Raw genomic sequence first — 14961 nt, forward strand, 5'->3', positions numbered from 1 at the left:
TTGAGATCTAAGAGTTACTAACAAGGAGATATGTTTATAAACATAAACCGGTGACCTTCCTATAAGCTCTCTAAGGCAAAAAAAGGAAGTTAAGGAAGAAAACAGGGGACTTCAGGAGCTGACCTGACTACACCAAAGTTTTCTGGGCACCCTGGATACCAGGTTCAAGTTTTGTATTGAACCAGACACACTACTCATTTTGTCCTTTGCTTTCCCTCTGTCACAGGAAGCCCTTAACCTGGGCTTTTTAAGGCCACTAAGCTGCTTTTAGAATATTCCTTCTATGGGATGAAGGTCACCAATATATATATTTTGATTAAACTTTGAGTTATTTATTGACTTTCCATATCACCAGTCATGGATTATTGTGAGTGAGCTGTCATGATTATGATTGGCTCCATCTCCTCAGGAACACACAGCACTATTGAGTGACCATGGCATTCTGTGGGGAAATTCAGTCTTAGGTCACTGGTGTTAAGAGCTCCTGGTTTCACATTCCTGCAAGTCCTCTTTGAAATGCCTTTCATTTATATTTAATTGAAGCTTGTATATTGCTATTGGTAAAAACCTTGAATTTGTATGCAAGATGCTAATAAGACAGAGGTGACAAAGTGTCCATTTCCTGGCACCCTCAAGTTCTTCAGACTGCTGAGATCACTCTTTCCTGAAATATTTGAGTCCAGTGGCCCAAGCCCCCATTCCACATGTTGTAGGAAATCCAGCTTCCTCCCCAGGATACACAAGGACATTTAGGGGGTTTGTTTCTCCTGAACACCTTTTGCTCCGGTCTGCTCCATCCAGGGAATTCTTGGTCTCCATATCTTTCTTGTTTCTGTGACTGCTGTTCTCTTTCTGCAACTGTCTTGGTCATGTTGAACATTGTGTCTATTCCTTCATTTCCTGACAATACCACAATAAGGCGATCATGTGTGACTAACCTTTAATGAAACTTTGGGGAATGGGATCACAATTGGTGAATGTACAATACCAATTAATGCATAATCAGATAATATGCTATTGTCTGATTAATAGACAACAAATTAAAATTGAATATTAGATATTGTCCTAAACCTTCATTGATCACTCCTCTCTGAGGAAGGGAGCACTCAGCTATCTTAGGTCCTGAAGGTACACATCATCTTCTATCTCTTTTTCTCTTGAGACCCTCTTCCTCACTTCTTAAGCTGCTAGCACACTATCCTGAGTTGTTGTTATTCTCTTGTTTAGAGATATTTAGGTCTTTACCTCTTTCTCTCTAAACCACATCCCAGGTTTGCTTTTGGGTATTCAAAAATTACTTCAGCTGCTTTGTTTACCCTTATTAATGTAAAACTTGGATATTAAAACTATTCTTTAATATGTCCCAGAGCTCAACCATTCTCAACCAGACAGAGCATATCTGAGGGATTGGTGTATGTAACTATCACTTATTGACTGTCTTGGCATTGTACATGCTATTCCATTTAATCTTCTTTCTCATCGTGAAATAAAATATACTAAAAGTACACAAAATTTAAACGCACTCTAATGAAATATTATAATGCAAGCATCGACATAATCTTTGTAAAGTAAGCACCTATGTTTCATGTAGCTACATCTTGTGTATTTTCTGACTCTAGTATTCCAACATGTGAACATACCACAATTTATTCATTCTATTAATTTGTGTGTCATAATTAATAAGGCTGAGGGAATTATTAACATGTTTCCTGGAATACATATACATTAAATTTTGTTTCTGCATATAGTTCAGAGTATAATTGCTGTTCATCCAATTTAGTCTTCTCAACATCTTTGCGAGGTGGATAGGAAATGAGGGAGATATTGTTAAAATGCAGAATCTGACTCAATAAGTCTGGGGTGGACCTGAGATTCTGTAGTTGTATAACGATCAAAGGTAATGCTGATGGTACCTCTCAACAGACCACTCTTCGCGTAGGAAAGATTAACACATTATCATTACATAAATTAAACATACGACATCAGTGATACTCATTTTTTGGAATCCATATGTTATGGTTAGCTTTGTGTCAACTTGGCTATGGTACCCAGTTGTTTGGTCAAACACAAGTCTAGATGTTTCTGTGAAGGTATTTGTGGATGTGACTGACACAATCAGTTAACTGGAGGTAAAGCAGGTTACAATCCATAACGTGGATGGACCACATCCAATCAATTGAAGGCCTAAGGGCAAAGATTGAGGTTTCCTGAAGGAGAAGCAATTCTTTCTTAAGACTGAAATATAAAAATCCTGCGCGAGCTTCCAGTATGTAGATTTTGGAGTCAAGACTACAACATCAACTCTTACCTGAATTTCCAACCTGCTGGCTTGCCTGATCTCATTCTTGCCAGCCTTCACAATTGCTGGAGTCAATCCTATAAAATCGTTGTCATTATCTGTCTATCTATCTATCTATCTATCTATCTATCTATCTATCTATCTATCTATCTATCTATCATCTTCTAATCTATCTCCTTCTACTGGTTCTGATCTCCTAAAGAACCTTGACTAATATAACATACAAACACAAAGAAGAACAGTAAAACAAAATGCTGTGGTTGCCTGTGGGGCAAAAGAAAAGAAATGGGAATGTGATGATAGGAGACAGAAAAATAGAGGCTTTGCATGGGTCAGTGATGAAAATGTACCGTGAACTGGGAGTCATTAAGACAACCTCTAAACCTGGAGGCTTAACAAAAAAGAGAATCAATAGTGAACATGTCCTCAGAAGCAAAAGGGGATTGGACCTAAAGCATAGGCAGAAGATTGACTTTAGATAAAGGGGAGGCTCTTCTGCTCTAATAGGAGGGAGAACAGGATAGATGATGCCGCACTTTACTCCCATGGATCCCATTTTTATAGTTTCTATAAGATGGATGTTGGAAGCCCATATTGTTTGGAGACCTGAACTGCATAAAGAGGGGTAGAAAGCCTTTGCTGGCCACTGTGCAGTTCTAGATGACATTATAAGCAGGTAATAGCTAACAGAAGCAAAGGAATCTGGATACAAAAGGCGATTGATGTTCTATTATGACTTGAGGTAAAACACGTAAGGAGAATACAAGGCGATGCAGAAGGGGAGGCTACACACTAGTTATAGAAGGAGTGCGGCTTAGAAAGAACCATTATTTAGCTAACTGGTATTTATGTGGTTGTCCTAGAACCAAAAGCTCTCTTATTAGGGACAAAGAACATATAGTAAAGTATTTTTGATCTAAAGGTAAGTAAACATGTCAGCTTTCCCGTAATTGAGCTAGGCATTTTTATCCACATTTTACAGATGAAGAGATTTCCTAGGCTTATAGAGCCAGTGGCAAAACTAGTATTTGGCTCTTAGTTTGCTAATGCCAAGACTTGTGAATGGGTGTAAACTCTGAAGTTCAGCAGACCCAGATTCAAATGCTTGGCCTTGCCCCTTACTAGGACTGTTCTTGAACAATCTGTCTATGCTTTAGTCTCTTTATCTATAACATTGGAATGGAAATAGTTCTTTCCTCATAAAAATTGAGAATTAATTAACCCAGGCAAACTGCTTTGCTTTGCTTAGCAGAATGCCTAGCACACACAAACTGCTTAATGCGTGTTATTTACTAATACTAGCTGTTAGAAACAGTGATCCCAATATTAGGAGACACAGAAATTCATTTTTCCAAGTATGACCCATTGTGTTCTTGCCTACTTTTCTGGTGACTAATGGCAAGCCTTCTTCGTTCAGTGAGACAAGTGACCTATGATAGTTAAGAACAAAGCTCTTGTTTTGAATCCTTCAGTACTTGACCTCTTACAAAATAAAAAGATAAGAATCATTCCATATTTTCTATCCCTCAAGGTTTCAGTTAAAAATACTTCCATCAAGCAAGGCAGTATTACATGATGAATAATGCATTATGCCGTTTTAGAGACAAAAAAATGCAAAGGACCAAAGGCATATATTTTGCTACTCAAAATAGTTACCTGATATGTAGAAAGAATATCTAATTTTGAGCTCAATCTATATTTTTTCCTCTGTTATGTTTATGGATACTTTTATCTGAATCAGACTTTTAACATTAATTTTGTATAATTGCATAAATAGAAATATGTCACCCTCCTCCCTGTTTTTTTTTTTTTCTTTTCTCTGCTCAGTGTATGTATTAAATCACTGAATTCTTGGTCTCCATTGAAGGTGGTTTTCATATGTGTCATGTGTTGAATTGTGCACTTCTTCCCCCAATTCATATGGTGAACTCCCAAGATCTGGTACCAGCAGCAACAGCTGCTGCTTCTTTCAGGTGTGGCCTGCTAGAAAACTTCAGGTTATTTGGTGCTGGGAAAGTGATGGGCCACTGACATCTCAATATAACCCGACTTCTGAGGACAGAGGACAGAAGCAGAAGAAGGCGGGACACAATAACTCAGGGAATTGGCCTTTGGTTTTTCTGTTTTTTTTCCCCTCTGCTGTGGGAGCCCCAGAGTAGGCTGGAAACAAAATGGCCTGAAAAGTGTTTCTGGAGAGATGCTATCATTAGGTGGTGCAAAAGTAATTGCGGTTTAAAAGGTTAAAAAGGTGGCCTTATTTGGAGAGAGTCTTTTCTCTCTTTATGGTGGTATTGAGTATGTTCATTACATTGACTGTGGTGATGGTATCACAGGTGTATGCGTATGGTAAACTTGTCACACTGTATACATTACACATGTGCAGTTTTTATTGTATATTAATTATATCTCAGAACTGTTAAAATAACTGTAAATATAAAATCAAAACCAAAACATCAGAGCAGAACTTAAGTATCCTATGTGAATTACAGTGAAGTCTTTGACAGCTCAGTCGTTAACATGAAGGACTCTCGGGTGTGTTTTAGCCATAGTAAGTCCATGGCTTGAATGTCTTTTCAACGACTTTTCCTTTGGAAAAACATTAGGCAGTGCTTGATGACATTTCATGAAATTCCTCAGCAATTTACAAAACCAGAGAAGACAGGAATAATCTCTTATGGTGTAAAGAACAGTGTAAGAATTTAAATGCATAATCAGTTTCTGGAGAGATACACAGGTACCTGGTAACAGCAGTTCCTCAGGGCACGGTGACTGAAACTTGCAAATGTTGGACCCAGGAGACAGTGTCTTTATAGAGATAGTGAATTAAAATGGCATCATTAGGATAGACTTATCCAATATGGCAGATGTCCTTATAGAATGGGGAAATTTAGAGACAGATACACGTACAGGGAGAACACCAGGTGAAGATGAAACCAGAGATAAGGGTGATGTGTCTACAAGTCAAGAAATGCCAAGATTTCCAGCAAACCACCAGAAGCTAGGGGAGAAGCATGGAACAGATTTTTCCTCACAGCCAGTGCTCAGAAGGAATCAACTCTTCTCACACCTTGACCTTGGGCTTTTACCGTCTAGAACAATCAACCAATTTCTGTTGTTTAAGCTCCACCCAATACATGGTACTTTGTTCCAGTAGTCCTAACAAACAACCTGTGTGCTCTGGGAGGTGGCATCTTTAGCAGAAGGTTCAGACTTGTTTTTATGTTCCAGCTTTGCCATATACTAGCTGTGCTACCTTAACTTCGAAAAGTATCTTTCTTACATTGTCATTGGCCTGACCAACAGTCATTCTTCACACCCACTCGTCATCTTCTTTGCTGGCAGAAATTATACTGGAGCCTGAGAATCCTGATACTTGCTTTCTCAGCCTCCTTTACTGTCTGAGGGACATACGGAAAAGTTGGCTGAGGAAGACTTTCTTTCCTCTTAAAATGAGAAGCATGGGGTGAAATAGCTTTCTTCTTCTTCTTCCTTTTTTATTTCTTTGCGGGTCAGATGGCATTTGTATAATGCATGAAATGCTTGAAACTGTGGCCGTCATCTTGTCACATGAGGCTAACGGCCAACACACTGAAGATGGCAGGACAGAAAGATGGGAAGTTGACATTGCAGAAACAGTGAACCAACCCTGGACACACCTCGCCCCAGACTTCTTGGCTTTTCCAGGCTCTGTGCTAATTGCCTTGAATGCATTAACATTTTGCATCCTCGCAACAATCCTAGGGAGAAGGTACCGTTATTTTTCCCATTTTAAAATGGAGGAAGCTGAAGCAAAAAGCACTTTAAGCAAATTGTTCCAAATTCTGCATATATGTATTTAACAGTAGAGCAAAGATTTGAAAACCGTCATTCTGTCTTCTGAAACTGCACTCTTCGCCACCACACCAAAAATGTATAAAGCACTCTCAGTTATGCAGTGCTGAAAGCACCCTAATGGACAGCCTCCCCTCTAATATGAGAACAAGAGCCCTGCACAGATTTATTGTGAGGGTTAATGAGATAGTAGGCTAAATGCCTGCTGAAGTACCTTGTGCACAGTAAGTGCTCCATAAATATTCTAATTGCTTTCCATCCAGGAAGCAAGTGGTATAGATTGGAGGAACTCCCAATACTCCTCCCCTCCTTTAGAACACTGGGCCCAGCACTGGAGCCTGGCCCTGGGTGGGAATTCCACTTTCAGAAGTGGCTGTTGGAGTATGGAATTGGGACAGCAACAGCTGCTGCTTCTTTCAGGTGTGGCCTGCTAGAAAGCTTCAGGTTATTTGGTGCTGGGAAAGTGACTGGGCCACTGACATCTCAATATCACCTGACTTCTGAGGACAAAGGACAGAAGCAGAGGCAGGAGGGACATGATAACTCGGGGAATTGGCCTTTGATTTTTTTCTTTTTTTCCCCTCTGCTGTGGGAGCCCCAGAGTAGGCTGGAAACAAAATGGCCTGGAGTGGCTTGAGAAATGTTTCTGGAGAGACGCTACTATTAGGTGGTGCAAAAGTAATTGCGGTTTAAAAGGTTAAAAATAATTGCAAAAACCGCAATTACTTTTGCGCCAACGTAATAATAAAAGGAGCCTGGAGAGGCATGAGGCACCCTGTTCTCGTATTCTGAAATTCATCCTTTAAGAACTACTGATTTTAATGCCACACATGTTGTTGAGATCCACAGTTAGTATGATAAAGAATGCACAGAGAGGTCTTGACCCTCACACAACTCGGGAAATAGGAAACCCTTTCCATGTGCATTATTCTGGTCCCCGTGTGAGCTGGGATGTGGAACAAAGCCAGGTCTTATGAAGACTGAAAGGGACATTACATCCAGTGGCTGTCACTTCTGCATGGTGGGGATCTTGCTCGGAATAAGAAATTCATATCTTATATACTATATACTGACACTATGGGAATCATTCTGATAAATGTAACTTAGCTCTCTTATGTGCCAAAACTTTCAGGAAGGGATTTGAACGCTTTTTTTTTTTTTTTTTTTTTTTGATAGAGAACTCTCACCACTGCATAACACAGAGTATCTCAGATTATGTATTTGGAGAGTGATTTCCTGTTCCCTGTATTTTCATTGAAATTTTAGTCCCTTCCCAATTTATATAGCTGGCAATGCTTCGGTCATGCCATGATTTTTGCAAATTCTAGCTCCTGTATCTTCCAGTTTCACAATCTAAAGCATTTGTTTCCAGAAGACATTCAGCTAAACAACATGTTTGATTTTTGTTGACTTCACTAAATATTGGGAGAATCTCAGGAGTTCTTTGATGCTCTACCATCTTGCACACTTTTCTGTTTCCTAATTTCGATCACTCATTGTCATCCCATTCGTATCACCTCCCAACCACGAAAAACTTTCTCTTCCTGTCATAGAGCAGGTTTTGTTTTTGTTTCACTATTACTCTATACCGGGGACCAGCTGAAAACCATGTCCTCTAGCAACTAACCTAACCCTATTAGAATGGTTTAAATATTTCCTTGACAAACAGAAGTCTTTTTCTAAGGGGAATTAATATAATAGCCACTCAAGTACATATTTAAAAATCGACTGTCACAACGCTTTTCTGCTTTTTCAAATAGAATGAGCAAAACCCTAGTTGTTTTGTATTGGACATTTATGTGAATAGAGGTGATTACCCTAGTGGTAATTCTCTCAGCACTTCCAGGACTATTGATGTAAGTGGCTCTGTACAAAAGGATCACAGATAAATAGGCTTTATGAATTCTAGCAACTTTTCTAACCTTAGTTCTTGATTTATCTTACACATTTAGCCTCTTTTCCTTTTACTATTCGGCCTTTGTTCTGCTGTGAAGCAGAAAACCAGGAAACAATAAGAACAATAATAGCTAGTTGCAATCAAAGAGGTGCCAGTTCTGTGCTAAGCACTTTATCTGCATTATCACACAACATCCCTGAGATAGATGTTCTCATTCTATTTTTTTCCCCAGAGGATAAAAGGAAGGAATAGAGAATGAAGTAGCTCCCTCCAAACAAGCTGACACAATTAGTAAGTGGAGAAGTCAGGATTGAAACTCAGAGGTGTCTGACTCTGGAACTCATCGTTTTCACTGCTATACTGTCCTGCTTAAATTGTGCATGAAGTAAAAGTAACAGTTTTTCAAGGAGGGTTAGGTGGTTTCCTACGAAGTATATTGATTGTAGTCCATGGAATTTGCGACATTTATATTATCCATCCAAAAAGACTGTTAACTCATTTATTGGCTCTAAGTTTTGGGGTATTGGTGTGGGTCGAGGATCAGGGAGGATTTCCTTGAGAATGTGGTACTGTGGAGACTTTGGGACTGATGCTTGAGCTTCACTATTGTCATTTATCATACATTCATTCACTAAGCACTTACCATGTGGTCAATACTAATAGATGTGAAAGCTTAATAGTGTCAGATGATTTAGTTATTGTCTTTAAGACTTCTTCAACCTCTCTACCCTGTTATAGAATATTCTGTCTTACTCAAGAAAGGTCATATAGGAGAATGAAGACAGGATATAATCAAGAAGAAGGTTAAGAATGGGAAGTAGGGCTACTCAGGACGGGGGATAAAAGAGAGATTAAAAGGTTGAGTCACAGAAAATTATGACATTGAAGAGAAAAATTAAAGAAAATACAAATAAATGGAAACGTATACCATGTTCATGACACATATACCATACCATAATATAGTTAAAATGTCCATACTACCTAAAGCAATATATACATTCAACACAATCCCTATCAAAATCCTAATGGCATTTTTCACAGAACTAGAACAAATGAACCTAAAATTTATATGGAACTATAAAAGACGTCGAATAGCCACAGCAATCCTGAGAAATAAGAACAAAACTGGAGCTATCACGCTACATGACATCAAACTATACTACAAGGACATAGTAATCAATACAGCATGGTATTGGCATAAAAACGGATGCATAGATAAATGGAACAGAACGGAAAGCCCAGAAATAAGTCTATGCCTATATGGTTACTGAATCTATGACAAGAAAACAAGAATTTACATTGGGATAAAGACAGTCTATTTAATAAATGGTGCTGTGAAAACTGGACTACCTTCTTATGCCATATATAAGAATAAACACAAAATGGATTAAAGACTAAATGTAAGACCTGAAACCATAAAACCCTAGAAGAAAATATAGGAAGTCAACTCTCAGACCTTACCTGTAGTAATATTTTTTACTGATATATCTTCTTGGGCAAGGGAGACAAAAGGAAAATAAACAAATGGGACTACATCAAACTAAAACGTTTTTGCATGGCAGAAGGAAACCATCAACAAAACAAAGACATCCTACTAAATTGGAGAAGATATTTGCCAATGATACATCTGATAAGATTTATTTAAAAACTCATATAACTCAACACCAAAAACCAGACAATCAAATTAAAAAATGGGCAGAGGACCTGAATAGATATTTCTCCAAAGAGGACATACAGATGGCCAATAGACATGAAAAGATGCTCGTCATCACTAAGCATCAGAAATGCAAATAAAAACCACAATGAGATGCCACCTCACTCCTGTCAGAATGGCTATCATCAATAAATCAGCAAAGAACAAGTGTTGGCGAGGATATGGAGAAAAGGGAACTGTTGTGCTGAACTCTTGTGCTGTAATTTGATGGGATTGCAAATTGGTGTAGCCACTGTAGAAAACGTATGAAAGGTCCTCAAAAAATTAAAAATAGAACTACCTTATGACCCAGCAATTCATCTTTTGGGTATTTATCCAAAGAAATCCAAAACGCTAATTTGAAAAAAAATATATGCACCCCTATATTTACTGCAGCACTATTTACAATAGCCAAGATATGGAAACAACCAAAATGCCTATCAATAGATGATTGGATAAAGAAATTGTGGTACATTTATACAATGGAGCATTACTCTGCCATAAAAAGAATGAAATTTTACTGTTTGCAACAATATGGATAAACCTAGAGGATATGATGCTCACTGAAATAAGTCAGACTGAGAAAGACAAGTACCATATGATTTCACTTATATGTGCAATCTAAAGAACAGAATAAACGAACAAACAGAACAGAAATAGACTCATAGATGCAGAGAACAAACTGATGGTTGCTAGATGAGAGGGGGTTTGGGGATGAGTGAGAAAGTTGAAGGGATTAAGAAGTACAAACTGGTAGTCACAAAATAGTCATGGGGAAGTAAAATATAGTATGGGGAATATAATCAATAATGTTGTAAAAACTATGGTGGCAGATGGGTACTAGTCTTATTGGGGGGATCACTTCATAAATTAAATGCCTAACTATTGCGCTGTACATCTGACACTAATATAAAATAATATTGAATGTCAAATATATACACATATATATATGTGTATATATTCACAGGATATAAAGTACAGCGTAGGGAATATAGTCAGTGTTATGGTAATAGCTATGTACGGTGTCAGATGAGTAGTAGACTTGGGTTATCACTTTGTCAGGTATGTAAATGTCTAGTCATTATGCTGTTCTGTACACTCGAAACTAATAATAAAAAATCTGTAGCTAAAAAAACAAAAGGTTGAGTAGTAGAAGTAAGGCTTGAGTCAAAAGTTTTGTTTAGAACAAGAGAAGTAAGGCTAGAGTCAAAAGTATTGTTAGGAATCTAGAAAGATGAGGGTTGCTTCTAATTAAATTTCAATAAAGAGGAGATCTAAATACTGACTTCATTCATTTATTCTTTTATTCATGGACCAGATTTGATGTTAGAGACCATGGAATCAGATTCTTTGTTTTTGAAAGGCTCATTGTTTTTGAAAAAAATGGAGTAAGTCAATTTTTATATAGTACAATAGGCTAGAAGACATATTAGAGGAATGAACATGGATTTGAGAGTAGAATTAGGCATCAGTCAAGAAAGGTTTTGTAAATGAAATTAGACATAAGCCGGGATGTTAAATAGGAGATGGCTGGGCACTGAGGGGGTAGAATAACAGAATCAGATAAAGGTTTCTATCTGATACGGGTGGGAATAGTTTGTGTTTGTTCTTTTTACATTTTGTTTGATAATTTGTAGAAATTACTTTTAGTTACAAAAGTAATACAAGACTATTATGTCATTGTAAAAATTTTAACTGAAATAGATAAAATCAGCATTCTCTTTTTACCAGCGCCCCTTCCCAGATCCTCTCAATCTCAGTTCTTTCCTCAGCATGAACCACTGCTGTCAGTGTCATCGGTATCTTTTTTATATTTATTTTAAAGCATAGAAAAACAAATATTGTTTTCTACGTTTAAATACAAATAGAATCGTAACATATGGATTGTTCTGCAATTTACTTTTTTAAAACCTCAATTTTATGTCCTAGAGCTAATTTTTTTTGATACTGCATATTGTGAGTACGTAGAATGTGGGTATAATAATTTAACCATTCCCCTATGAATGGATATTTATTTTTTTTCTTTAGTCATTACAAAGAATACTGAAATAATATTTTTTGCAAATGTATGCAAGCGTATAGAAAACAGAGTGGCATTTCTGGGTCAAAATGAGTGCACATTTAAAATACTAATAGATATTGACAAATTGCTTTCCAAAATGTTACCTCAACAACAAAAAAATGAGACTACTTATTTCTCCACATCTTTGCCAGGACTCTATGTTATCAATCTGTATTATTAATTTGTTTTTGATAAAGTGATGGACAAAATTAGAGTTCTTATTTTAATTTCCCTATGGATTAGTGATATTGAGCATATTTTCACATTTTTATTGGTCATTTGGACTGTTCTGAGTTTCCTGTTCTCAGTTTGTTCACATTTTTAATATTTGGTTATTATCTTTATTAATTTGCATGGTTTTTGAAAATATTTACACTCATGTATAGAAATAGTTTATTATCTATGGTGTGAAAGTTTTCTCCCAATCTATCACTTCTTTTAACTTTGTTTTTGGTAGATTTTGAAATATTCAATTTTTAATTTTTATGTATAATAGTAAAATATATTGGTATCTTCCATTATGGCTCTTGTATTCTTGGATATGTTTAAGAAATTTTTCTCTTCCCTCACTGATATGACCATATTCTTCATTGCAACAGTGAGCTGGAAATTAATATGGATAGTTCAACCCATTTTTAAAACTGTAGAATTCTGATGAATTCCTATTAGCACTTATAAAAATAAAACAGAATGTGAAGAAAGAAGACATAAAGAGACTTTAACAACTGTATATTATCCATCTGTTTCTAAGCACTAATTAAATTTTTTTTAGTGAGTTGAGTTGATGAATCTCAATGTTGATTTGACCTAATTTTAAACACCCGTTGAATAAAAGAGAATTCCAGAGAGATGCTCAAGCATTTAATATTATTTTCAGTATTAGTGGCTGTGAGCTCCCTTCTTTTAGGTGCTAGTATTGAACTGCCTGGCTTTCTGTTTGTATCGATCAGTGGCAAAGACAAATAATTTCCAGGTTTTCTAGGAGAGGTTTGCCTTCCAACTTCAGGTGTCAATGCTGAATTGGCTCTCAACCCTTACTGAAAGATGCTTAGCCACAGGATATAAAGTAAATAACATTTCCCACACCATCTTCTCACTGTGAGTGGGAACAAAACCTAACTAGATTTTAGTTAAAGTGTTTTAAAAATGAATTCAAAGAATGTGTCCTTTAGGAAAAAGTCCCCATTCTTAGATACATATAAAGAAATTGTAAAATCCTAAAAATATCACTTAGTAGTGGACTTAAAACTGAAGCATGTTGACTTCTTGGAGAGAGAGATCAGTGAGAAATAAGAAGTAATTAGCATAATATAACATGGGGAAGACACAAGAATCTGTCTCTGGCAAAGCATCTCAGTAGCGCAACGCAATACACTGATTGGAACATTGGGCATTGGTTGGGCAGACATTGGCATGAGGAAGCTCCAATAGGTAAGTGAGCTCAGCAGTGGTAGAAGTACGTCATGATATTATTATGGATCACCTCCCCACCGGTGAAAGGATCCAAAACTGTATTTGGGGTATGAGGAGTATGTAACAAACCATGAGTAGGGCATTGACAAATGGCAGAGTCTCCAGGTTCCAACCAAGTAGGCTGGAGTTCAGGGCTGGACTTTGATCCCTTCAGAGGAATTGAAGAGCTAGTTGGAGAATAAAGGTAGAGGATAATTTCTATTAACTGGACTAATATATAGTTGTCAGCTCATTCACTGTTTATTCATTTAGTAAATATTTCCTGAGCATCTACTATATCACAGGCATTGGGAAGAGCAGTGAAAAATACAAAAATCTCTGTCTTTGTGGAGCTTGGATTCTACTAGAGGAGGCCATACAATAAATAAGTAAAATATAGTCTGTGTTACATGATGCTGTGGAGCAAAATGGGGATAGGTGCCAGTGTTGCAATTTTAAACAGAGTGGCTTAAGAGTCTTTCTGAGAAAGTAGCACTTGAGCGAGTGTCTGAAGGAAGTGAGGGAGTGAGGCACCCAACCTTCTAGGGAAGAGGGCTTCAGATAGGCAAATATAAAGGCTTCTGAGGTGAGAGAGTGCTTGGTGTGTGTGTCAGTGAGGATTCAACCAGAGAAGCAGAACCAGTGAGAGAGAGACTTCCTTATTACAAAGATTTGATTGGCTTATGTGATTACGGGGGTTGGCTAAGCAAGTCCAAAACTGTAGAGCAGTTAGGAAGGGAAGAGTGCGAACATGATGGAAGTCCATGGACATAGGGCCAAAGCTATTGTGCACAGCTGGAATGTCTCTTAAATCCTTCTAACTGATTAAATTGGGCCCACCCGATGATCCAGGATAATTTTCCGTACTTAAAGTCAAATGATTAGAAATTTTAATTACACTTGCAAAATCCCTTCACAGCAGCACCTAAATTAATGTTTGAATAAGTAGAGACTGTAGTCTCATCAAGTTGTTACATCAAGACGGCCACCACAGCAGGTTCAAAGAACAGCAAGGGGTCAATATGATTAGAGGGATGTGAGCATCTGGAAAGGCAGAAGATGAATCAGAGGTGATAAGGGAGCCATTGTAAGGACTTTGAAACTTGCTCCGAGAGGGATAAGAACCACTGGAGAACTGTTGGCAGAGAGAGAGAGGATCTGACTAATATTTTAAAAGGATCACTCTGGCACTGTACAGGGGAATAGACAGAAGAGGGCAACATAATGTAACTGGAGGCTATGTGGTGCTGGACAACTTCAAGAAATGCTATGCACATATTTAGTGACAATGTGTTATTTTCACAGCCTCACTGGACCATATCCTAGGCTTACCCAGGAAACATTGTGCATTGACCAGGTTATAAGAACTGTAATAGGCACTAGGGATCCCAAAGTGATCAAGACAAAGCAGTGTATAGCCTTTTGTTTCTCAAGAGTGGTGCCATTTACAGTGAGCTTTCTTATTGGCCATGCACCAAAGGGACTGAAATGTTAGTGATGTTGAACGCATGGTGTGTGGCGGGGTCCAGGTCTTCCTGTACCCTGTCCCTCCTGTGCAGGCTCCTGAGATACGTGATACAGGGGACACTCCAGCCTAGGCTTAGATTTTATTATCTTGATTTCCTGACTTCTTCATTATCCTTGGGTTAAGCTGAAACCACCACCACCACCACCACCACAAAAATTCAAAGAAGCAAGGACCTGACAGAAAACTAGAATGACATAAT

General features: G+C 37.7%; 1 non-coding gene across 1 annotated transcript; it reads right to left on the reverse strand.

Moving 5' to 3' along the window:
• Window positions 1-393: 393 nt before the first annotated feature.
• LOC117024323 (small nucleolar RNA SNORA25) lies at window positions 394-522 on the reverse strand. The gene has a single exon (XR_004423402.1). It is a non-coding gene; the product is annotated as a small nucleolar RNA SNORA25 (small nucleolar RNA).
• Window positions 523-14961: the final 14439 nt, after the last annotated feature.

Source organism: Rhinolophus ferrumequinum, chromosome 6 (genome assembly GCF_004115265.2).
Source record: "Rhinolophus ferrumequinum isolate MPI-CBG mRhiFer1 chromosome 6, mRhiFer1_v1.p, whole genome shotgun sequence".
Lineage (NCBI taxonomy): Eukaryota > Metazoa > Chordata > Mammalia > Chiroptera > Rhinolophidae > Rhinolophus > Rhinolophus ferrumequinum.